This window comes from Oncorhynchus gorbuscha, linkage group LG11 (assembly GCF_021184085.1).
Source record: "Oncorhynchus gorbuscha isolate QuinsamMale2020 ecotype Even-year linkage group LG11, OgorEven_v1.0, whole genome shotgun sequence".
Taxonomy (NCBI): domain Eukaryota; kingdom Metazoa; phylum Chordata; class Actinopteri; order Salmoniformes; family Salmonidae; genus Oncorhynchus; species Oncorhynchus gorbuscha.
The window spans coordinates 41,568,312-41,592,108 of NC_060183.1; the positions used below are offsets into that span (position 1 = coordinate 41,568,312).

Genomic DNA, 23,797 nt, shown 5'->3' on the forward strand with positions numbered 1-23,797 from the left:
AGGGAGAGAGGGGAAAAGGGTAGAGAGAGAAAGAGAGGGGGGGGTTGAGTGAGGAAAGTAGAGATGGGAGAGAGGGGTTGGAAGGCTGCTTGAGGGGTAGAGCATGTGTGGGAGGGAGGGAGAGAGAGAGAGGGAGGGGGGCATAATCACTCCAGCCCAACAGATTAATAGATTGATAGAGACAGAGGCTAGTGGAGTGTCACAGGGAAGCCAGAGGGGACGCAGAGGCAGAGAGGCAGAGAGAGAGAGGCAGAGAGAGAGCGAGAGAGAGAGAGAGCGAGAGAGGCAAGCCAGAGGGGACGCAGAGGCAGAGAGGCAGAGAGAGAGAGGCAGAGAGAGAGGCAAGCCAGAGGGGACGCAGAGGCAGAGAGGCAGAGAGAGAGAGAAACAGGTGGTCTTGGATTAACATTGGGTTAGAGCATACTGGACACGAACAATGTGATACAGTATGTCAATGGCTTAAAGTTATTGCTGCCCAAATAACGCAACAATTTACGTCATTGGCTTAACAGGATTCCCCCTCCCCAAAATTGCTACATGTCATTGGCTTGAAGCCATTCTGCACTAACGTCATTGGCTTAAAATGATTTCCATTATAGTTAACTACATTAATGTGAGCTGCTGTTGTAACGGAGGTTTAATTTGATAAAAACATGTAGCTAGCACACACACACACACACACACACACACACACACACACACACACACACACACACACACACACACACACACACACACACACACACACACACACACACACACACACACACACACACACACACACACACACGAAATCTGACCACAGCAGAAGAGTATTAGTCATATTATAACCAAGTGTCTCTTTGAAGTTTCACTATTTCCTCTATATGAGAGCACTGAAAATACTGAATGTATTGTATATTTGCACTATAGGTATTGTATTGCTGGACCAGAGACAGGACAAGCCAAGCTGTGATGTATCGTATTCAGTCTTCAGTAATATGCTAGAGCACTTAGGCTGGACACAAACACATTAAAACTGCTAGGGTCTGCCTTGGCAGTGAGCAGGCCACTTCCAATACATCTTATACCACAGCCAGTGTGTGTTTGTGTGTGTGTGTTTGTGCATTCGTGTGTCCCTGCGTGTGCCGATGTGCATGTCTCTCTGTGTGTGTGTGTGTGTGTGTGTGTGTGTGTGTGTGTGTGTGTGTGTGTGTGTGTGTGTGTGTGTGTGTGTGTGTGTGTGTGTGTGTGTGTGTGTGTGTGTGTGTGTGTGTATTGTTTGGGGTCTGTTCCGGGCCAATTCCATTCCATCCTTCATGCCAACCAATGCAGGAGGGATTTTACTGTCAGCTGGTGAGGTAGCCTAATGCTTTTCTCCTCAGTGTCCGTCTGTCATATCCTCTCCCTATGGGGACTGAGGTGGCTGAGCTCCAGAATGGTGATTACTTTGGGGGATGTCCACTGCTGGGTCCAGCTGAGATTGTTGCAGTGCTGCCCAGTCTGAAAACCAAAACCTTATTCTAGGGGACTCACTGGGAGTCTGGTTTTCACACTGGGGCAAGCCATATCAGCTCAATGTACTGGACATCTCATACATATTTTACTCAGTCAATGGGTCTAATATAATATATTAGAATGACTCTTGTGAGGTCAAAACACCATTTCACAAGGCCATGGGTCTATTATTCTGTCCTGTGGAACCTTGCTAGGATGGCAGTACTGTCGGTCGCAGAATCATACTACCATAATGAACTATATATATATATATATATATATATTTATATACAGTTGAAGTCGAAAGTTTACATACACTTAGGTTGAAGTCATTCCAAACTCCACAAGTTTTTCAACCACTCCACAAATATCTTGTTAACAAACTATAGTTTTGGCAAGTCGGTTAGGACATCTACTTTAGTTATTTTTCCAACAACTGTTGACAGAGAGATTATTTCACTTATAATTCACTGTATCACAATTCCAGTGGGTCAGAAGTTTACATACACTAAGTTGACTGTGCCTTTAAACAGCTTGGAAAATTCCAGAAAATTATGTCATGGCTTTAGAAGCTTCTGATAGGCTAATTGACATCATTTGAGTCAATTGGTGGTGTACCTGTGGATGTATTTCAAGGCACACCTTCAAACTCAGTTCTTCTTTGCTTGACATCATGGCAAAATCTAAAGAAATCAGCCCCCCAAAATTGTAGACCTCCACAAGTCTGGTTCATCCTTGGGAGCAATTTCCACGTCCATGAAGGCACCACTTCATCTGTACGAATATTAGCACGTAAGTATAAACACCATGGATCCACGCAGCCGTCATACCGTTCAGGAAGGAGACGCGTTCTGTCTCCTAGAGATGAACGTACTTGGTGCGAAAAGTGCAAATCAATCCCAGAACAACAGCAAAGGACCTTGTGAAGATGCTGGAGGAAACGGGTATCTATATCCACAGTAAAACGAGTCCTATATCAACATAACCTGTAAGGCCGCTCAGCAAGGAAGAAGCCATTGCTCTAAAACCGACAAAAAAGACCAGAATACGGGTTTGAAACTGCACATGGGGACAAAGATTGTACTTTTTGGAGAAATGTCCTCTGGTCTGACGAAACAAAAATATAACTGTTTGGCCATAATGACCATCGTTATGTTGGGAGGAAAAAGGGGGAAGCTTGCAAGCCGAAGAACACAATCCCAACCGTGAAGCACTGGGATGGAAGCATCATGTTGTGGGGGTGCATTGCTACAGGAGGAGCAAGGTGCACTTCACAAAATAGATGGCATCATGAGGATGGAACTTATGTGGATATATTGAATCAACATCTCAAGACATCAGTCAAGTTAAAGCTTGGTCGCAAATGGGTCTTCCAAATGGACAATGACCCCAAGCAAACCAAAGTTGTGTCAAAATGGCTTAAGGACAACAAAGTCAAGGTATTGGAGTGGCCATCACAAAGCCCTGACCTCAATCCCATAGAAAATTTGTGGTTAGAATTGAAAAAGTGTGTGCGAGCAAGGAGGCCTACAGACCTGACTCAGTTACACCCGCTCTGTCAGGAGGAATGGGCCAAAATTAGCCCAACTTATTGTGGGAAGCTTGTGGAAGGCTACCCGAAACATTTGACCCAAGTTAAACAAAGGCAATGCTACCAAATACTAATTGAGTGTATGTAAACTTCTGACCCACTGGGAATGTGATGAAAGTAATAAAAGCTGAAATAAATTATTCTCTACTGTTATTCTGACATTTCACATTCTTAAAATAAAGTGGTGATCCTAACTGACCTAAAACAGGGAATTTGTACTTGGATTAAATGTCAGGAATTGTGAAAAACTGAGTTTAGCACCAATGTGTCGGAGGAAACACTGTACACCTGGCGACCGTGTCAGCGTGCACCGTCCCTGGCCAACCACAGGAGTCGCTAGTGCGCGATGGGACAAGAACATACCTGCCGGCCAAACCCTCCCCTAACCCAGCGACACTGGGCCAATTGTGCACCGCGGGTCTCCCGGTCGCGGCCGGCTGCGACAGAGCCTGGAATCGAACCCAGAATCTCTAGTGGCACAGCTAGCACTGCAGTGCCTTCGACCACTGCGCCATTTGGGAGGCCTTGGGGAAAATCTATTTAATCAATTTTAGAATAAGGCTGTAACGTAACAAAATGTGGAAAAAGTCAAGGAGTCTGAAAACTTTCCAAATGCACAATACATGAATTAATCTTTAATCTTTCTATTCTGTGAATATGGACAAAATCTAATCTATTACACAAAAAATGTCATCTTTGACTGCAATATCTCTGCCGCAGAATGTCAGATCCTCACAAGGTAAAGTGCGTATTGTTCAGATGTGTCTTTCTGAATAGAGGGGATCTACACTGTCTAAGAAAGATATTTGGTCGCTAATGTCCAAGTTTGACTGTCTGAGAAAGGTATTTATCAAACATGGGCATTAGCAAACATGTTTTTTTCTGTGTATATGCATGACTTAAACTTTAAGTCTTAAAGCATAATATTTATGACAAAAGTAAAGTTTATTCTATACTCCAAGTACGTGTGCATGATTCATTAGTCAGTTTATATTGATATGTTCAGGACATTTGGTTCAAATCTGTGACTGTCCTTTTTGGCTGCTAGTATATTTTACCTCTTAAAAATGACATTACACTTTTGATATCTCTGGCCCAGAAAGTCAGATTTTTACTAAATAAAGTTCTGGTTCAGTGGGGTTTTCTCAGGGGTTCTATGTATTAATAGACTAGTACTTGGTGGTGCTATCGACAACAACTATAGCAGAAAACACATTTTTATCCATTCTGTATTTCTGCATAGCATTATAACTTTATCAAACTTAACTATGAATTCCTCCAAACATTAGTGTAAGTGTCTATGTTTGATATTCCACTAAGGTTTTGATGAGAATTTCAGGAAATTTTACAAAAAAAATCTATTACTGATTCCATTATGCCCATTGAAAACCCATTGCAAATTGCCTAATATATATATATATTTTTTAAAGGAATCCAGCCTAACTTTGTGTATAACACATAATTTCTGATCAAGCATGGATAACAGCCTGCAACAAGCCAAACAAATGTAAACTTGTGTGAACCCCTAATAATAATTTAAAAAACAGGAGAGTATACAGTACAGTACTGATCAGTGATGGCTCCCACCACATCACAAGCCTCCATTCCACTGAAACGCATCACTGCTGCCCCTGAAGCCAGCCAGACAGACAGACATGCCAGACTTTTATCAATGTTTAACAGCATGTGATCAATACAGGCTTCAGTGGCAGGATCACCAACAACAACACAACTCCGGCAGCACACACATTCAGGCGCAACACAATCAGGCTCGGCTAAAACATACAGTAGCTAACCTAAAGCGGACGTCCAGCCTCCACCTACAGCCTCACAAGTCAAGGTTCTAGCCTGAAGAATGAATGTGATAAGATGGTGTATGGCAACGCACTACGACTAGTACGCCACACACTCCACTTGTTTCCCCCTAAAAACAGTCATACTCCAGGGCTGCATGTATCCACAGTCTATAGTGGCATCCTCTCCTCCAGTCCCTTCCTCAGTCTGCATCTGACATAGAAGAACACACACAGACATTGACACGGACCAAACCAAAAACAGGTCAAACTGATAACAGAAGAGCAGTCTCAGAGCAATGCGTTTTACCTTTCAGAAGCAGGAAGGCAGCTCGACAGCTTGTCATAACCAGCAGATCCAATCAACAGTGACTGAAGGGCCATCTCATCTCCCGCACTCATCCCCATCAGCCAAGCAGCCTGACGTCCCTACAGTATCACCACCCCCGACTTGCCTTAGTCTGGTTCTCCTACGTTGTTGTTATTGTTATTGTCTCTACTGTTGTTGTGTTGGTCTGTGGTCTCGTCAGCTGTGATGTGGCTAACGCAGCAGGACAGGAGCGCTTGGTGTGAAACCAGTCATCAGAGGGGGAAAAAACCCATAAGACATCGATTCGCTCTCCCTCTTCCTCTTTTCCCCTTCCACACTTTATTTTTTTTTATTTCCTCCCCGTCTCCACCTCCTCTGGAGCTAGGAAGCCCAGTTACCATGGAGATGCATGAGGCTGTGATGTGATTGGTCAGTGTTGTTATGATGCATCGAGTCAGGGATGGCCCACTGGTTATTCAGTGCGATTGCACTCCTTCATTCCTCAAACTCTCGCACACACTTACACTTCTTCCTGTCTCTCCCATCCCTCTCTCTCGCTCTCATCATTGCTCTTCCTCATTCGTCCTCTCTTCCCTTGTGAATGTCTACCTCTCGCCTGCTCTCCATACATCTCCTGCGATCTCTTGTGACTTGGTAATGGTATTCATAGGACTAGGAATTGGTGTTGTTAGCTGATCTAAACAGATTCAAGTCCTTTCCTGGAGAATGTGCCACACTCACACACAGAGTTTGGATTCCTCATAAACAGAGGTACACTGTCCAGCATCTCAAAAACCGAGGTCCGTTTTGAATACGGTAAAGGCATGCAAACATACTGTAGCCTAAGTAGAAAGTACCCCTTTGATCAGTGGACCCAGAGGAAAATGACTTCACACATGCCGGGTGTCATAAACCATGTTCCTGGAATATTCGGCCTCCCTAGCCTGGTGTTGTATTGCATCATTTGAATGAGCCTCTGCCTTGAATCACCACATGTCTCTCACTTTGACTACCAAATCTCTGAACCATGCATTACTTTTCACCTTACCCATCAATCACCCCCCCAGTGATCTCACTCCAAATATTGTATGTAAATGCTCATAGGCCGTCATTGAAAATAAGAATTTGTTCTTAACTGACTTGCCAAGTTAAATAAAGGTTCAATCAAAAAAAAAAAATGTTTATTATAATTGTTTATTATAATGCTTTCAAATGCATATAGATTATTATACAGTTGAAGTTGGAAGTTTACATATACATTAGCACAAATCATCTATAAGATTGAGGTCAGGGCTTTGTGATGGCCACTCCAATACCCAGACTTTGTTGTCCTTAAGCCATTTTGCCACAACTTTGGAAGTATGCTTGGGGTCATTGTCCATTTGGAAGCCCCATTTGCGACCAAGCTTTTAACTTCCTGACTGATGTCTTGAGATGTTGCGTCAAAATATCCACACAATTTTCCTTCTTGATGTTGCCATCTATTTTGTGAAGTGCCTCCAGCAAAGCACTCCCACAACATGATGCTGCCACCCCCGTGCTTCACGGTTGAGTTGGTGCTCTTCGGCTTGCAAGCCTCCCCCTTTTTCCTCCTAACATAATGTTGGTCATTATGGCCAAACAGTTCTATTTTTGTTTCATCAGACCAGAGGACATTCCTCCAAAAAGTACAATCTCTGTCCCCATGTGAGGTTACAGTCTGGCTTTTTTAATGGCGGTTTTGGAGCTGTGGCTTCTTCTTTGCTGAGCGGCCTTTCAGCTTATGTCGATATAGGACGAATTTTACTGTGGATATAGATACTTGTGTACCTGTGTCCTCTAGCATCTTCATAAAGGTCCTTTGCTGTTATTTTCAGATTGATTTGCACTTTTCGCACCAGAGACAGAATGCGTCTCTTTCCTGAGCGGTATGACGGCTGCGTGGTCCTATGGGGTTTATACTTGCATTCGATTGTTTGTACAGATGAATGTGGTACCATCAGGGGTTTTGAAATTGCTCCCAAGGATGAACCAGACTTGGTGGTCTACAATGGTCTTGGTCGATTTCTTTTGATTTTCCCATGATGTCAAGCAAAGAGGCACTAAGTTTGAAGGTAGGCCTTGAAATACATCCACAGGTACACCTCCAATTGACTCAAATGATTTCAATTAGCTTATCAGAAACTTCTAAAGCCATGACATCATTTTCTGGAATTTTCCAAGTGACTTTCCAAGCTGTTTAAAGGCACAGTCAACTTAGTGTATGTAAACTTCTGACCCACTGGAATTGTGATACAGTTAATTATAAGTGAAATCATCTGTGTGTAAACAATTGTTGGAAAACTTACTTGTGTCATGCACAAAGTAGATGTCCTAACCGACTTGCCAAAACTATAGTTTGTTAACAAGAAATTTGTGGAGTGGTTGAAAAACGAGTTTTAATGACTCAAACCTAAGTGTATGTAAACTTCCGACTTCAACTGTAAAGCAGCTAGCTAGCTGCTATCTGTGTGACTATTGGCTTACGTTGATCCCGGAGAAAACATAAATTATTCCAGAGCTATTACTATTACCAGCCTGTTCAACCTCCATTTCGTGTCGTCTGAGATTCCCAAAGATTGGAAAGCAGCTGCGGTCATCCCCCTCTTCAAAGGGGGGGGACACTCTTGACCCAAACTGCTACAGACCTATATCTATCCTACCCTGCCTTTCTAAGGTCTTTGAAAGCAAAGTCAACAAATAGATTACCGACCATTTCGAATCCCACCATACCTTCTCCGCTATGCAATCTGGTTTCAGAGCTGGTCATGGGTGCACCTCAGCCACGCTCAAGGTCCTAAACGATATCTTAACCGCCATCGATAATAAACAATTCTGTGCAGCTGTATTCATTGACCTGGTCAAGGCTTTTGACTCAGTCAATCACCACATCCTCGTTGGTAGACTCAATAGCCTTGGTTTCTCAAATGATTGCCTCGCCTGGTTCACCAAATACTTCACTGATAGAGTTCAGTGCGTCAAATCGGAGGGCCTGTTGTCCGGGGCTCTGGCAGTCTATGGGGGTGCCACAGGGTTCAATTCTTGGACTGACTATTTTCTCTGTATACATCAATGATGTCGCTCTTGCTGCTGGTGAGTCTCTGATCTACCTCTACACAGACGACACCATTCTGTATACTTCTGGCCCTTCTTTGGACACTGTGTTCACAACCCTCCAGACGAGCTTCAATGCCATACAACTCTCCTTCCGTGGCCTCCAATTGCTCTTAAATACAAGTCAAACTAAATGCATGCTCTTCAACTGATCGCTGCCTGCACCTGCTAGCCCGTCCAACATCACTACTCTGGACGGTTCTGACTTAGAATATGTGGACAACTACAAATACCTAGGTGTCTGGTTAGACTGTAAACTCTCCTTCCAGACTCACATAAAACATCTCCAATCCAAAGTTTAATCTAGAATTGGCTTCCTATTTCGCATCAAAGCATCCTTCACTCATGCTGCCAAACATACCCTTGTAAAACTGACCATCCTACCGATCCTCGACTTCGGCGATGTCATTTACAATATAGCCTCCAATACCCTACTCAATAAATTGGATGCAGTCTATCACAGTGCCATCTGTTTTGTCACCAAAGCCCCATATACTACCCACCACTGCGACCTGTAAGCTCTCCTTGGCTGGCCCTCGCTTCATACTCGTCGACAAACCCACTGGCTCCAGGTCATCTACAAGACCCTGCTAGGTTCGCGCCCAGGCTCTGTCGTAACCGGCCGCGACCGGGAGGTCTTGTGGGGCGACACACAATTGGCCTAACGTCGTCCGGGTTAGGGAGGGGTTGGCCGGTAGGGATATCCTTGTCTCATCGCGCACCAGCGACTCCTGTGGTGGGCCGGGCGCAGTGCGCGCTAACCAAGGTTGCCAGGTGCATGGTGTTTCCTCCGACACATTGGTGCGGCTGGCTTCCGGGTTGGATGCACACTGTGTTAAGAAGCAGTGCGGCTTGGTTGGGTTGTGTATCAGAGGACGCATGACTTTCAACCTCCGTCTCTCCCGAGCCAGTACGGGAGTTGTAGCGATGAGACAAGATAGTAGCTACTAAACAATTGGATGAGAACTTGTTCTCAACTTGCCTACCTGGTTAAATAAAGGTGAAATAAATCAATAAAATAAAATGCTAGAATTCACACGTGTCAATCAATCACGTTTGAATGTGTCCCTCTGTTACTTGCCTGACATGTCAAGGAGGGCCTGACAGATGAGTGGGCTAAATCACAACCAGATCTGGCAACCTGGCTAGAAAGGAAAGAGGACATTAGAGATCGGAGAAGTGATTTCTCATTCATAGCAGCAGCCAACCTTAGTCACAGTCTCTCACAGTTTCTCTCTCTCACAGTCTCTCTCCCCTTGCTGACAGGTCTCCACCCAGCACACACAACCACAGTCTATCCAGCCACCCGGCAATGTCTGGTTAACCCAATCAGCCAGCCAGCTTGGACAGTCTACTGTAATATCCAGAGCTCAGGTCCAGATCACAAAGGCTGTGATGTTCTAGGCCCGTCTCTGTCACCTTGTGACATACCTATGAATCACTCTGCACTTGCACTACTCTCCCAATGCAATGTCACCACCATCCGCTTGTTGACAAGGCAAAAGGTTTAAAGGTTCTCAATAAAAGGAATCTGTGGATAATGACATATCCATTATGTTTGATTAAACAGATAGTAGACAGACACATACCGATAACTACAGTGTAATCTACTTGCTTAGGCACCGTAGTCAGCTGCCACCGTTGAAAACATACCAGGAAGGAGACAGTTGACAAGTGAACTAGTAGACAGTGGGTGGCGGTTCTCTTGTACACAGTTAGTTACAAAACACAGAAACCTAAAGGCACAAAGAGTAGTTCTGACACACGTCACATCTACATGACCTCAATCTCTTTTGACAAAACCTGGTATCAGCTCTGCCCAGATGCTAAAAGACACCTTCCTCTTTCTCAGTTTTGCAACACCCAGGTTGAGGCTAAAGACGTAGTGTAGTATAAAGGGCTTCCTTCCTTCTCTATTTAGTAGAGAGAGGAGTCCAAATAAAAACAGTCCAACTAGAATAAAATAGAACACCTTAAATTTACCATTTCCTTCTCACGCACAGACAGCCAGGAAATGGATCCCAATTCGGCATACAATTCCGCAACAGTCCTCTCTCCTCTAGGAATTCTACCTTTTCCTCTCAGCCTGGCCTGAGTAATGAGCCTGGACCCACATACCTCTGATGTCATCGTCATACAAGCCCAACGTCACTATATCAGAGGGGGTGGGGTGGGGAGACACAGGGAGGTGAATGAGAAGGAACGTGCCCCTGGCGTGCGGTGTGTGTGTGTGTGTGTGTGTGTGTGTGTGTGTGTGTGTGTGTGTGTGTGTGTGTGTGTGTGTGTGTGTGTGTGTGTGTGTGTGTGTGTGTGTGTGTGTGTAACTGTATGTGTGAGGAGGGGTGGGAATAGATGATGAGTGAAGGCAGTCTATTTTTAGCTCAGGAGGAGGGGGTTCAGTTGTGACGCGACATGCTCTGATGCGTCTGATCTCTCTCCCTCTCCCTTCCTCTCCACTGTTTATTTGAATGAGGCAATAAATCACTCTCTCTCTCTCTCTGGAAGGAGGGGAGCTGAGATAATCGTCAGACGCTCACTGTTCAGCCAACCATCCATTTGCCTCCCTTCACCCCTCTCTCCCTCCCTGCCTGCTACTGCTCAGAGCTATTAAAAACGCTCCATTTGGGTCTCTGGTGGAGAGAGAGAGAGAAGCCAGTGAAAACCAAGGCATTCGATTTCCCATCCTGATGCAGTTTTTCATATCACCTCCGCTGCTGGAGCGGGATTGGAAAAGCTTCTATTTCTTGGTGGCTATGTGGGAAGTGGTAGGTATTGTGCAAACACACCCACACACACAGAAACACACACACAAAGTTGTATTAGAACAGACTGTGTCAGTAGGCACATTGATGGCCAGTCAAACATATCAGCTATGATCATGGAGTTTCTCATCTCCTGCCAGGCTGTCACTCTAGTCTGATCTATCACCTTTACTGGGAAATATGCTTTCATCAACAAAGATTGGTGATTTCATCAACACCCTTCTCTCTACTGAACTCCCCTCTGGCTCGTCACGCCTTTGCTTCTGAAATCGTTTATGGAAACTAAGTGCAAATATTTGGAGCTGGTGGGAGAGAGTCAATCAATCAATCAAATGTATTTATAAAGCCCTTTTTACATCAGCTGATGTCACCAAGTGCTATACAGTAACCCAGCCTAAAGCCCAGAGTGTGGGGGTGTGAAGAGACTGTCACAAGACCTCTGTCTGGGTGTAAGTCGCTCTGGATAAGAGCGTCTGCTAAATGACTTAAATGTAAATGTAAATGTTGTATATATATCTATAATTCCAAAATGAAGACAAGAAAATGATGCAATCAAACTCTGGACCAAATGACTTAGTCTGTCTGTACGTAGCAACCATCAGACAGACTTTTAAACATTCAACCTTTTAACGGAGTTAGACTAGGTGTTGTGTCAAGCCACCGAAGAGAACTAGTACATGGCTTACAGTCCTGACGTTAGACAGTTTCTCCTGTCTACCATATAAGGGCATTCAGAGACCTTTTGTCTGAATTTCAGAACTGCTGCGTGTTTCTGACAGTTTTTAAACAGCGGCCATTTAAGGAACTTTAATGAGCACAAAACACTAGAAACATCGGAGGTAAATTACTGTTGTGTTTGTATGGTAGAAAGTGGAGAAAAGGTATGTGGCGTATTCATGCTAGCATCCCCCTCACACCGTCCTAGACGCCATACTGGTTCTCTGTTAACCAAGTTGAGAGAGAGAGAGGGAGGAGAGAGTTTGTGTGTATATGTGAGAAAAAGAAATGGAGAGCGATAGAAAAAGAGAGCGAAATGAAGGCAGAGAGAGATGAATCAACCACAGAGAGTGGGATCAACGCACGCACGCGCACACGCACTATTAGCATTACTGTCTGGCCAGGGTCCAATGGTCTGAGCCTGGGTAATATACAACCTGGCCTGGCCGTAGCGTATGTGTGGATGTGTGTGTGTGTGTGTGGATGTGTGTGTGTGTGTGTGTGGCTGATGAAGCTTCTACTAAGACCAACGGCCCGTATCCTATTAAAGTGACCATTAATAACGACAGACAGGGAGAGAGTGTAGCCCCGTGCACGGTCACACACACACACACACACACACACACACACACACACACACACACACACACACACACACACACACACACACACACACACACACACACACACACACACACACTGCTACAGATACCACCACACATTGGCCTACACATCGTCGCACACACAAAGGGAGAGGACAGGGGAAGATGACACCCTGGACTAACTTTTAACTAACGGACGGACGCTTCAACTGGGTATCCGGTATAAGAGTGTACGATAGGAGGCTGTACATATGTGTGCAGGTGTGCGTGTGGTGTGGTTTTACTATCCTTGTTAGGACCAGGAGGCTATTTTAGGCTTATGGATTAGGGTTAGAATTAAGGTTAAGGGTAGGCCTAGGGGAAATAGGATTTTGATTGGGAATAAATGTGTTGGTCCCCACAAGGACAGTAAAACATGTGTGTGTGTGTGGACGTGCATGCAGGAGGAGGGGGTTGGTTCTTGTGGGGACCTAAAATCCCCCAAAGTCCCCACAAGGGTAGTAAAAGAAGGAAAATTCTCCCTCGTGGGGACATTACACACATCCCCATGAGGACAAAGGCTATTTTAAACTTAGGGGTTAGTGTTACAATTAGGGTTAGGGTAAGGGGTTAGTGGTTAAGTTTAGGATTAGTGGTTAATGTTATGGTAAGGGTTAGGGAGAATTGGATTTTGAATGGAAATTAATTTTAGGTGCCCATGAGGATAGAAGTACATAACATGTGTGTGTGTGTGTGCATGCAGTGTGTGTGTGCGTGCGTGAATGTTTGATGAGGGTGTGACACGCCTGGCTGGGTTTGAACAAAGTGAAGAGATTGGTCATTAGACTGAGTGCTCAACAGAAGGTAGGCACACACACACACACACACACACACACACACACACACACACACACACACACACACACACACACACACACACACACACACACACACACACGTAGGTAATGAGAATGAGGGCTTTAGATGCGACCTACAGTTAATGTTACACTCCCATAACCTGCAAAATGGAGGCCAGGCAAACATCAGAAGAACACAAACAGTTCCTAAGTCATACCCTCACAATGATATGTAAGCCAGCAACAGCATTGTATTATTACAGACACATTATTCAGTACTCCAAAATGGCTGCATGATTGACATATAGGGCCTCCCGAGTGGCGCAGTGGTCTAAGGCACTGCATCGTATTGCTAGCTATGCCAATAGAGATTCTGGGTTCGAGTCCAGGCTCTGTTGCAGCTGGCTGCGACAGGAGAGGATTTGGCCAGGCAGGGATGTCCTTGTCCCATCGCTCACTAGAGACTCCTGTGGCGGGCTGGGCGCAGTGCACGCTGACACGGTCGCCAGGTGCACGGTGTTTCCTCCGACACATTGGTGCGGCTGGCTTCCGGGTTAAGTAGGCATTGTGTCAAGAAGCAGTGCGGCTTGGTTGGGTTGTGTTTTGTAGGACACACGGCTCTCAACCGTCGCCTCTCCCATCCATGTTGCAGTGATGAGACAAGACTAACTACCAATTGGATACCACAAAATTGGGGTATCATTACAAAACCGGATGAGATTGCCAAATACTTTAATTATTTTTTAATTGGAAAGATAAAAAAATGTAGGCATGACATGCCATCAACAAACACTGACACTACACATCCAAGTATATCTGACCAAATTCTTAAAGACACAAATTGTCATTTTGAATTCCGTAAAGTGAGTGTGGAAGAGGTGAAAAATGTCATTGTTGATAGACGACAAAACAAGCCACCAGGGTCTGACAACTTGGATGGAAAGTTACTGAGGATAATAGCGGACGATATTGCCACTCCTATTTGTCAAATCTTAAATTTAGCCTACTAGAAAGTGTGTGCCCTCAAGCCTGGAGGGAAGCAAAAGTCATTCCACTACCTAAGAATAGTAAAGCCTCCTTTACTGGCTCAAATAGTCGACCAATCAGCCTGTTACCAACACTTAGTAAACTTTTGGAAAACAATGTTTGACCAGATACAATGCTATTTTACAGTAAACAAATTAAGAGACTTTCAGCATGCTTTTTGGGACGGACATTCAACAAGCACAGCACTTACACAAATAACTAATGATTGGCTGAGAGAAATTTATGATAGAAAGGAAGCTGTTTTGTTACGACTTCAGTGCGGCTTTTGACATTATCAGTCATAGTCTGCTGTTGGAAAAACGTATGCGTTATGGCTTTACACCCCATGCTACATTGTGGATAAAGAGTTACCTGTCTAACAGAACGCAGAGGGTGTTCTTCAATGGAAGCCTCTCCAACATATTCCAGGTAGAGTCAGGAATTCCCCAGAGCAGCTCTAGGCCCCTTACAATTTTCAATCTTTACTAACGCCATGCCACTGGCTTTCAATAAAGCCGGAGTGTCTATGTATGTGGATGAATCAACACGTCAGCTACTACAGAAACTGAAATGACTGCAACACTTAACAAAGAGCTGCAGTTAGTTTCAGAATGGGTGGCAAGGAATAAGTTAGTCCTAAATATTTCAAAAACTAAAAGCATTGTATTTACATTTACATTTAAGTCATTTAGCAGACGCTCTGGGACCTCAACTAAATCTTGTAATAAGTCATGTGGAAATTGAGCAAGTTGAGGTGACTAAACTGCTTGGAGTAGCCCTGGATTGTAAAGTGTCATGGTCAAAACATATTGATACAACAGTAGCTAAGATGGGGTGAAGTCTGTCCATAATAAAGCGCTGCTCTACCTTCTTACCAGCACGATCAACAAGGCAGGTTCTACAGGCCCTTGTTTTGTCACACCTGGACTACTGTTTAGTCGTGTGGTCAGGTGCCACAAAATGGGACTGAGGAAAATTGACCTAGAACAGGGCTCAAAGTCGAGGAGAGATTGACTTCATACTTGTATTTGTGAGAGGTGTTGACATGTTGAAAGCACTGAGCTGTCTGTTTTAATGACTAGCACACAGCTCAGACACCCATGTATACCCCACAGAGACATGCCACCAGAGGTCTCTTCACAGTCCCCAAGTCCAGGACAGACTATGGGAGGTGCACAGTACTACATAGAGTCATGACTACATGGAACTCTATTCCATATCAAGTAACTGATGTAAGCAGTAGAATCAGATTTTTCAAGACATAAAAATACACATTATGGAGCAGCTGGGACTGTGAAGCAACACAAACATAGGCACAGACACATGCAAACACACACACACACACGATAACATTCACACTATACACACACGTACACGTGGATTTTGTGTTGTAGATATGTGGTAGCAGCTAATGGGGATTCATAATAAATAAATAAATAAATAAAAATTTAAACGCTATGGCGTGAAGTTTCCCCTAGACATAAAAAAAGCACGTCAATTTGGGTGGCGCATGCGGTGGTAAAACAGTTACAGGATGTTGCCAATGCCATCTTACTGAAAACGAGGCATTTTGGAGATGAGACGTGTTAAGCCAGTAAGCTGGTTGTGACGTAAAAGACAGGCGTATTTCAGTAATAATACCATTTATTTTATCTTCTCCAAAATAGTTCCCAGGAATAGCAGTTGTCAGAGTAGATTTTTATTTATTGACATTTTTTACAGTCTCTCCTGATGACAAAACTATTAACGCCTCTGTCATATACTTTTCCCCACATTCTCACCCATTTTGCTTCAGGACATGAGAGCCTAAAAGAAAGACATTTGTGTGGGGGGGGGGGGGGGATATATGGAGAGAGAAATGCACAGGGTCTGATTAACAAATAGGTATAATTGTGGCACTTGGTAGGACAATGATGTGCTTTGACTAAGAGGAGAGGGTGTATTTTTGCAGTGTTAAGCCACAAATATATGTTACTCACATACAAACACTCATGGTGTAGTGCAAATGGGGAACCAATGACTATTGAGTAAGTACACCGTTATATGAAACCTAGTTACGAAAGGGAAGCCCTGCATCATTTCATAAGGCATTCACACACACACACACATCCACCCTCGCACAAACACACGCACACCCCACTCGTGTCTCTGTAACTAGCGCGGTCATTGTTGACTCGACTATACAATAACAAATAACTTACTTTTGGTTGACTATGCAATAAAATAAAAATCTTGCCCATGAAAAAAATCTATATTGTGATGGCTCCAGTAGAGAGCGGCTGCCACAGCTCTGTAATAAAAACAACCTAATGAGTGTGACTTAGAACCAGACAAGCTGAATGGAATAGTCATTCATTGGCTGGGAAGCCATGTTCAATGGTCTGGAATCCCTGTGTTTACCCAGCTATAAATAGCCTCTTGGTGGGGATGACATGGCATCCTGTGACAGCTTCTCTCTCCCTCTCTGGCCTGGCTACAGCAATGGAGCTCCTGCTGCCGCTGATGGAGTCCACAGTCTTATCGAAAGAGGGGAGGGATGGCAAGCGGGAGGGGGAGAGGGAGACGAAAGGCGGCAATCAATAGTATGACTCATTGTTTCTGCGCTGGCTGCTTCCTAACAGTATTCATAATACAAACCTAATTATTCTGCCTTGATAATCACACACAGCAGAGCTCTCTGTTCATCCAGACTCCGCATACATAATGCCAGTCATTCTGTCTGAGAGAGGAAGGAATAAGGGCCATTTCATAGAGCACGAAGGCATTTCTATGTATTGAAATAGGCCTGGGTTAACTGTAATTAGGTGTGTTAGGTGAAGCGGGGTGTAGAGGGGACTGGAGCGGAGAGGCGCCAGGTTCCCTTGAGCCCAAGATACAAATTAACACACACCCCTCAAGGCTGAAACAGGCAGTGTTCTCCTATGGGAAGGCTGCTCCCCACTGTCTGTAGAGTAATTACCTTAAAGGGGAAATCTGCAGTTTCCACATTCACTTTTCGATTGATAGATTCATGATATGCACCCATTGATTCTTGAAGAATATATCTTACAAATGCCTATCATTTTCATATCATGGATGGTCAGCCCTTGCACACATAGCTCTGTCTGTCAATTTGAGCGTGGTTAGATTTCTCCTGCCCCATCTTTACAGAAACATTGGTGGGGAGAACGCATTGACTATTATTGACTTAACTGCGGATTGCCCCATTAAACTCCCAGAGGAAGCAGGCCCCTGATCAATGTTCCCTCAAATGTTTGGGGGCACTGAGTAAATTTCAGGTCTGCTAAGCGCAAATTCTGTGCAACTTACAGCGATGTTCACTCTGAACACGGAGGCTGTACCCGCTTTAAGTTACAGTTTTAACAGTGGCCAAGTAGGCTACTGTGGCGATTTGATCATAATGTAGGCCTACTGGAGTGACCTACCATTAAAAAAACAATGGAGAAAACACATCCCATAACATTTTAACACGGAAATAGCTGTTCTATCATATAACTTATTCAAGCCTGTTTCAAAATACAACACTGCCCCTTTAAGACATGAAAAAAATACTCTACCTGACTAGCTTCTCAAAGATGTCTAGAAATGTACATGTTTTGTGCTCTTGTAGGAAGTAACCACTCCCCCATTGCTGGGGTGGCAGGGTAGCCTAGTGGTTAGAGCGTTGGACAAGTAACCGGAAGGTTGCGTGTTCAAACCCCCAAGCTGACAAGGTACAAATCTGTCGTTCTGCCCATGAACAGGCAGTTAACCCACTGTTCCCAGGCTGTCATTGAAAATAAGAATGTGTTCTTAACTGACTTTCCTGGTTAAATAAAGGTAAAATAAAAATAACATAAAATTGCTAACTACAAATGATCTATAACTGGGATAATAACTCACTAACTAGCAAAGTATATGAGCAAAATGTGCACAAGTGGCATATACTTTTTCTTTGATCTCAAAACAATCACATCTACTCATGACCACTGCTGTAAACACAGTCCAGTTGAAAGTAAACAGCACAGATCCATATATGGCAATGTTCTACTTGCATATAGGCCTACTGCAGCTCTGATTGGTTATGCCGCACCGGTCTGTGAAGAGTACGGGCTGAGTCTTGCTTGGCTTCCCAGCCAATGAATGACTCCTACTCCGATGCGTTCTGCCTACAACAAAATCTATTGCATAGTTCGCTTTGTTTCAGTATGTTTTATTGAAAGTGGCTAATATTGCGTTGATTCGAGGGACACGTTAACTAACAGGGAAAACTCTAGAAAGTTGAGTGAAGCTGCGCGGCAGTCTACGGGCTACAGCGCGAAGCTTAGAGGGAACATTTCCCCTGACACACAGCTACTGTGTACCCTGCACACACACACACACACACACACACACACACACACACACACACACACACACACACACACACACACACACACACACACACACACACACACACACACACACACACACACACACACACAGGATACAAATAGGCGAATACACACACAGTCCCTCCTAAGAACGGTAACAGACATACGCTGATGCACGCATGCAGGTGCACAAATCTAACAACCCAATATTGTGTGACCTACAAGAAGTAGGTGGGGTAGAAAGGTGGGTCCCCACTGTCGATGCAGAAAAAGCTCAGTGTGTCCCTCAGTGATGTAGTGGTGTATTTGGTCATATGGTGAGAGACAGAAAAAGAACACTATTCCAAAGTGTTCTTTTTCTGTATCTGGTCCTGCTGTGGTGTGTGTATATCATAGAGATAGATAGAGGACTCTAGTGCACAAAAGCCTGCTTCGGAATGGGCAGCGCCATTGATGATTTTCAACATTTTGAAGTAGTCAACTGGATGAGACTTCCTATGGGTTAAGGAAGGATCACATAATTCCTATCGAGGTCATCAGGAGGGATCAGTTAATGAATTATACTCTTGAGCAAACCTTCCATAACTGCAGGTGGCAGTATGCACCCTTTCAGTTTGTTTACCAACTCATAGAAGTAGTGGAAGAAGAAAATGTACTACTTCAAATTGGAGATGGCCTCAATGGCGCTGCCCAAGCAGATGCCATAATGGGACAGATACAATGTTGCGTCCTCTAACTAACTCTATGGTGGACATTCAGTTCCTCATTGAAAGCAGTGACCACACCAAAAGAGAAATAATACATTGTCATGCCTTTTTTGGAGAAATGCACCATTTATGCTACAGAGACTGAGGATAAAGCTGTTAAGCTGTCCTGATATTTTTTTTAAACTACTACTGCACAGGCATGCACATATAATAAGCCTCTAACAGAATACCTTGTTATAGCTGACCGGGAGTGTTATCAAAGTTGCTTTAGTGTGAAGATATATAGAAACTGCTTCGCCAATGGAAATCTTAAGGTTAATTGCCTAACCTCAGTTCTCTGATATTATGAGTGAGATGCATCATATGCGGGGGATTCGCTAAGGATCGCCTACTCTCAGAATTAGCCATCAAAAGCATCTGTCAGAGACACCTTGCTTAAAAAGAGCCACTCTCCCGCCCTCTGGTTATTCTCAAGCATGGATCACTTCCTCACGCTCTTGCGAGCAGGGGAATGAGGTGAGATATATCACTCATAATATCAGAGAACCGAGGTTATGCAAATTCTCTTTCAATGATTTGTTTACGATATCTCAGATGTGGGGATACGGCCAACTCCCATAATGCAAAACATGCTCTCCAAAGCCAGGGTGGCCCCAACATCAGCAACCCCCTGAGTTCCCGAAACTAAGGGAGTACGCACTGAGAAGGAGACAGGGCATAAGGAACGTGCCCCCCCCCCCCTTAGAGATGACACAACAGTAAAGGGTAAACTATATCACTATCTGGGCCTTGGCAGCCTGAGAAAAACGGCTATTGGACCTTAACAATGATTAACCTTCCATCTGTCCCCAAGAAAATCATGCAAGGAGCATTGTACCATTGAAAACAGAGCAGGGAGGAACAATCTGTTGACGCCTCGATTACCCCGACATTGCATTTTGGCACACCAGAAGTCCATTCATTTCAAATGGAGCGCTGCGTTTTCCTTCCAGCACTGTGTTGCAGAGGCAGTTGCCTTTTGCGTCCTGGGTGGTGCATATGTTGGATTTATCTAAAGTATGAGTCAAGCTGAATGCGTAGATGACTTGACAAAAATGGTAGCAGAAGGTGAATGTTGAACTTTTGTTGCGCACATATCCAGATGATACTGCGTGACATTTTGCGCAATGACGCTGCCGGTGTGATCAAGGCAGTGGCTGGCACTCCTTTCCAAGAGTCGCGGGCCTGTCTCTTTCCTCTCATCGAGGAGGCTCAAAGATGAGGGGAAGGCCCTATTCCCTTGCTCCGTGTAGCTAGAAGAGGGAGGATAGGCAACATAGGAGAGAAAGAAAACACCATCACCACATTTTTCCTGGATGTGTCTGCTCTTCCATCCCAAACGGTGTGGTCATTGTTTTTGGGATGCGGTCTCCTAGGGCCCTCAGAGGGTCATCGATTCTACCTGGCTGCAGCAAGTCAGTCTGGATAGTTGCGGGCGGCAGGCTCTCTCAGGACACGTCACTGACTCACCCAATGATGAAGACAGGGATATGGGCGATACTCTCTGCTAGTGCCAATAAGATATGCTATAGGCCTAGACTACTGTTGAGAGTTCGGATAACTAAAGACAGTTTAGAGTTGTTTCTTTGTCTTTTCACCTTTGTATTGTTCCCGATTATATTTTGGAATATTGTGATAGGACTTATTGAGATAGGCCTAGGACTATTTTAGATGTGTTTCACTGACATTCCGCACCTCAACAATCAGCTAGGCCCGGGACAGGCAAAAATCTGAACACTATCTCCAGGGGCCACAGTGGCTCCTGTTTTTAGTTTTCACATACAAAAGGTATATATCCAAACTCAGAATAAAATATGCTGCACAAAACTAACATGGTAGAACGTTTATTTTGATTGCCAATTTTCTGCATTTATCAGAGTCCCATCACATGAATTGATTTGATATGTGTCCATGTAAAAAAAAATACTAGGGAAATTGTTATTCTTGCAAAGCATGCAAACTCGACATGGGTGAAAACACCATCAAATTAAAGCTGACAGTCTGCACTTTAACCTCATAGTCATTGTATCATTTTACATCCAAAATGTTGGAGTACAGAGCCAAAACAACAACAAATGTGTCACTGTCCCAACACTTTTGGAGTTCACTGTATTTCAGCAGCGTTGCAGTTCTTGACATACTCAAACCGGGGCGCCTGGCACCTACTACCATACCCCGTAAAAAGGCACTTAAATCTTTTGTCTTGCTCAATTACCCTTACACAATCCATGTCTCAACTATCTCAAGGCTTAGAAATCCTTTGTTAACCTGTCTCCTCCCCTTCATCTACAGTGATTGAAGTGGATTTAACAGGTGACATTAGTAAGGGATCATAGCTTTCCTGAACAGCTTCTATTCCCAAGACATAATACTGCTAAATGGCTAACAAAATGGCTATACGGACTATGTGAGTTGACCCTTGTATTTTATTTTTGCAATCTCTATGCACAATCACAGGACTCTACACACTCACACACACTGACACTCCAATACACTTAATTTACTCACACACACACAACATGTACACACATTTATACTGACGCTACACACATGCGCACACATACACTACATTACCAAAAGTATGTGGTCACTTGCTCGTCAAACATCTCATTCCAAAATGATGGGCATTAATATGGGGTTGGTCCCCCCCTTTGCTGCTATAACAGCCTTCACTCTTCTGGTAAGGCTTTCCACTAGACATTGTTGGAACATTACTGCAGGGCCTTGCTTGCATTCAGCCACAAGTGCATTAGTGAGGTTGGCCACTGATGTTGGGAGATTAGGCCTGGCTCACAGTTAGTGTTCCAATTCATCCCAAAGGTGTTCGATGGGGTTGAGGTCAGGGCTCTGTCTAGGCCAGTCAAGCTCTTCCACACCGATCTCGACAAACCATTTTTGTATGGACATCGCTTTGTGCACGAGGGTATTGTCATGTTGGAACAGGAAAGGGCCTTCCCCAAACAAAGTTGGATGCACAAAATCGTCTAGTATGCCGTAGCGTTAAGATTTCCCTTCACTGGAACTAAGGGGCCTAGCCTGAACCATGAAAGACCAAACTTTACAGTTTGCACTGTGCATTGGGGCAGGTAGCGTTCCCCTAGCATCTGCCAAACCCACTGACCCTGTATATAGTATGCTACTTACTTCTCATGTTCTTATTTCTATTTCTTGTTTGTTATTGTTCTACCTTATGTTATTTTTAGCACTACATTGATATTGATTACTGCATTGTTAGGTTTAGAGCTTGCAAAAACACATTTCACTGTAGGCCTACTTATGCGTGTGACATTAAAACTTAACTTTAACCTAATTCTCCTAAACCTGCTACGAAAAGTCAATTCTGGAAAAAGCTGGATCTCTGCTAGCCATGACCCTATAACTCTGATAAAGGGGAAGATTGCTCAGAAAATCGGCGTACGTTTACTTCGACTATGACCTTACGCTAATTGTGACCAACAGAGTAAAGTGTTTACTTGACTAAATGTCATAACCGGCCAACTGCCATAATCAGTTTAATATCAAATTATTATTTCAAAGTTTAAATCATGCTCTCTGGTGTAGTAATTTAATTATTTCTGTAGACAGGAGCAATTATATAATTTGAATATTCAATTCAATGTACTTTTAAGTAGCCTAATGCACGCGCCTCCTACACTGTTTGCTATTGTTTCAAGTCAAATGTCAGCACCCAGCCAGTGAAGGTAACAATGTAAACCGGTTTCCTAGCAACATCTGTCGCCACCTGGCCATTTTTCATCCTCACCATTCCATGTCTTACTGTTCGAGCGGCTGTACTCAACCAAACACCAAATCAAGATGATAAGAACACTCACCTGCAATATGATAGAAATTCGTTACTGCAATTCTCCCAACGCGCTGTTGGATTTCCTGGAATTTGTCAAAATACACGTAACACAACGTACACGTTGGCTATGAAATTGCTTTACGATAACCAATAACACCTACATCAAATGACAGGCTACCCGAGTAAATGTGCAAATAATTCTGCATCTATCCACGTATTTTCCTCCCATAGCGGCAGTGCTGTCAAATCATCGAGTGTCCTGTCGGTTCACTGTCTTGCCTGATCACGACTCGCACCGAAAAGAGGAACACAATTATATATCCCCAAGACCTATCTGCATCATGTTCGGTTGACATAGCCTATTTGTCCGGCCATTCTAGTCTGAAAACCGCGAATAAAGCCAGATTAACCTAGCTACATTCTTCAACGGACATCGCGATGCTTTCATGACATTCCACTTATTTGGATGTGCACCTGCTGTTTCCCCTTTGAGAATAAAGCTGACAGCGAATGTTCATTCTGTCTCTCTGTGCTTTTCAACGACAAAAGACATCGGACTCGAAACATTCTCCTTCTGGAAAATTACGTAACAAATGACCAGTTGTGGTCGTAGGCTACAGGTTATGTTCCTTGCCCATCCACATCATAT

General features: G+C 44.0%; 1 protein-coding gene across 2 annotated transcripts in view; it reads right to left on the minus strand.

The window, feature by feature from the left end:
* LOC124048652 (membrane-associated phosphatidylinositol transfer protein 2-like) overlaps positions 1-23,719 on the minus strand; it is an 81,536-nt gene extending 57,817 nt beyond the window's left edge. For both annotated transcript variants that reach the window (XM_046369641.1, XM_046369640.1), the window contains exon 1: positions 23,177-23,719. The gene's annotated coding sequence lies outside the window, so the exon portion shown is untranslated. The remainder of the gene's footprint in view (positions 1-23,176) is intronic.
* Between the last annotated feature and the right edge of the window lie 78 nt (positions 23,720-23,797).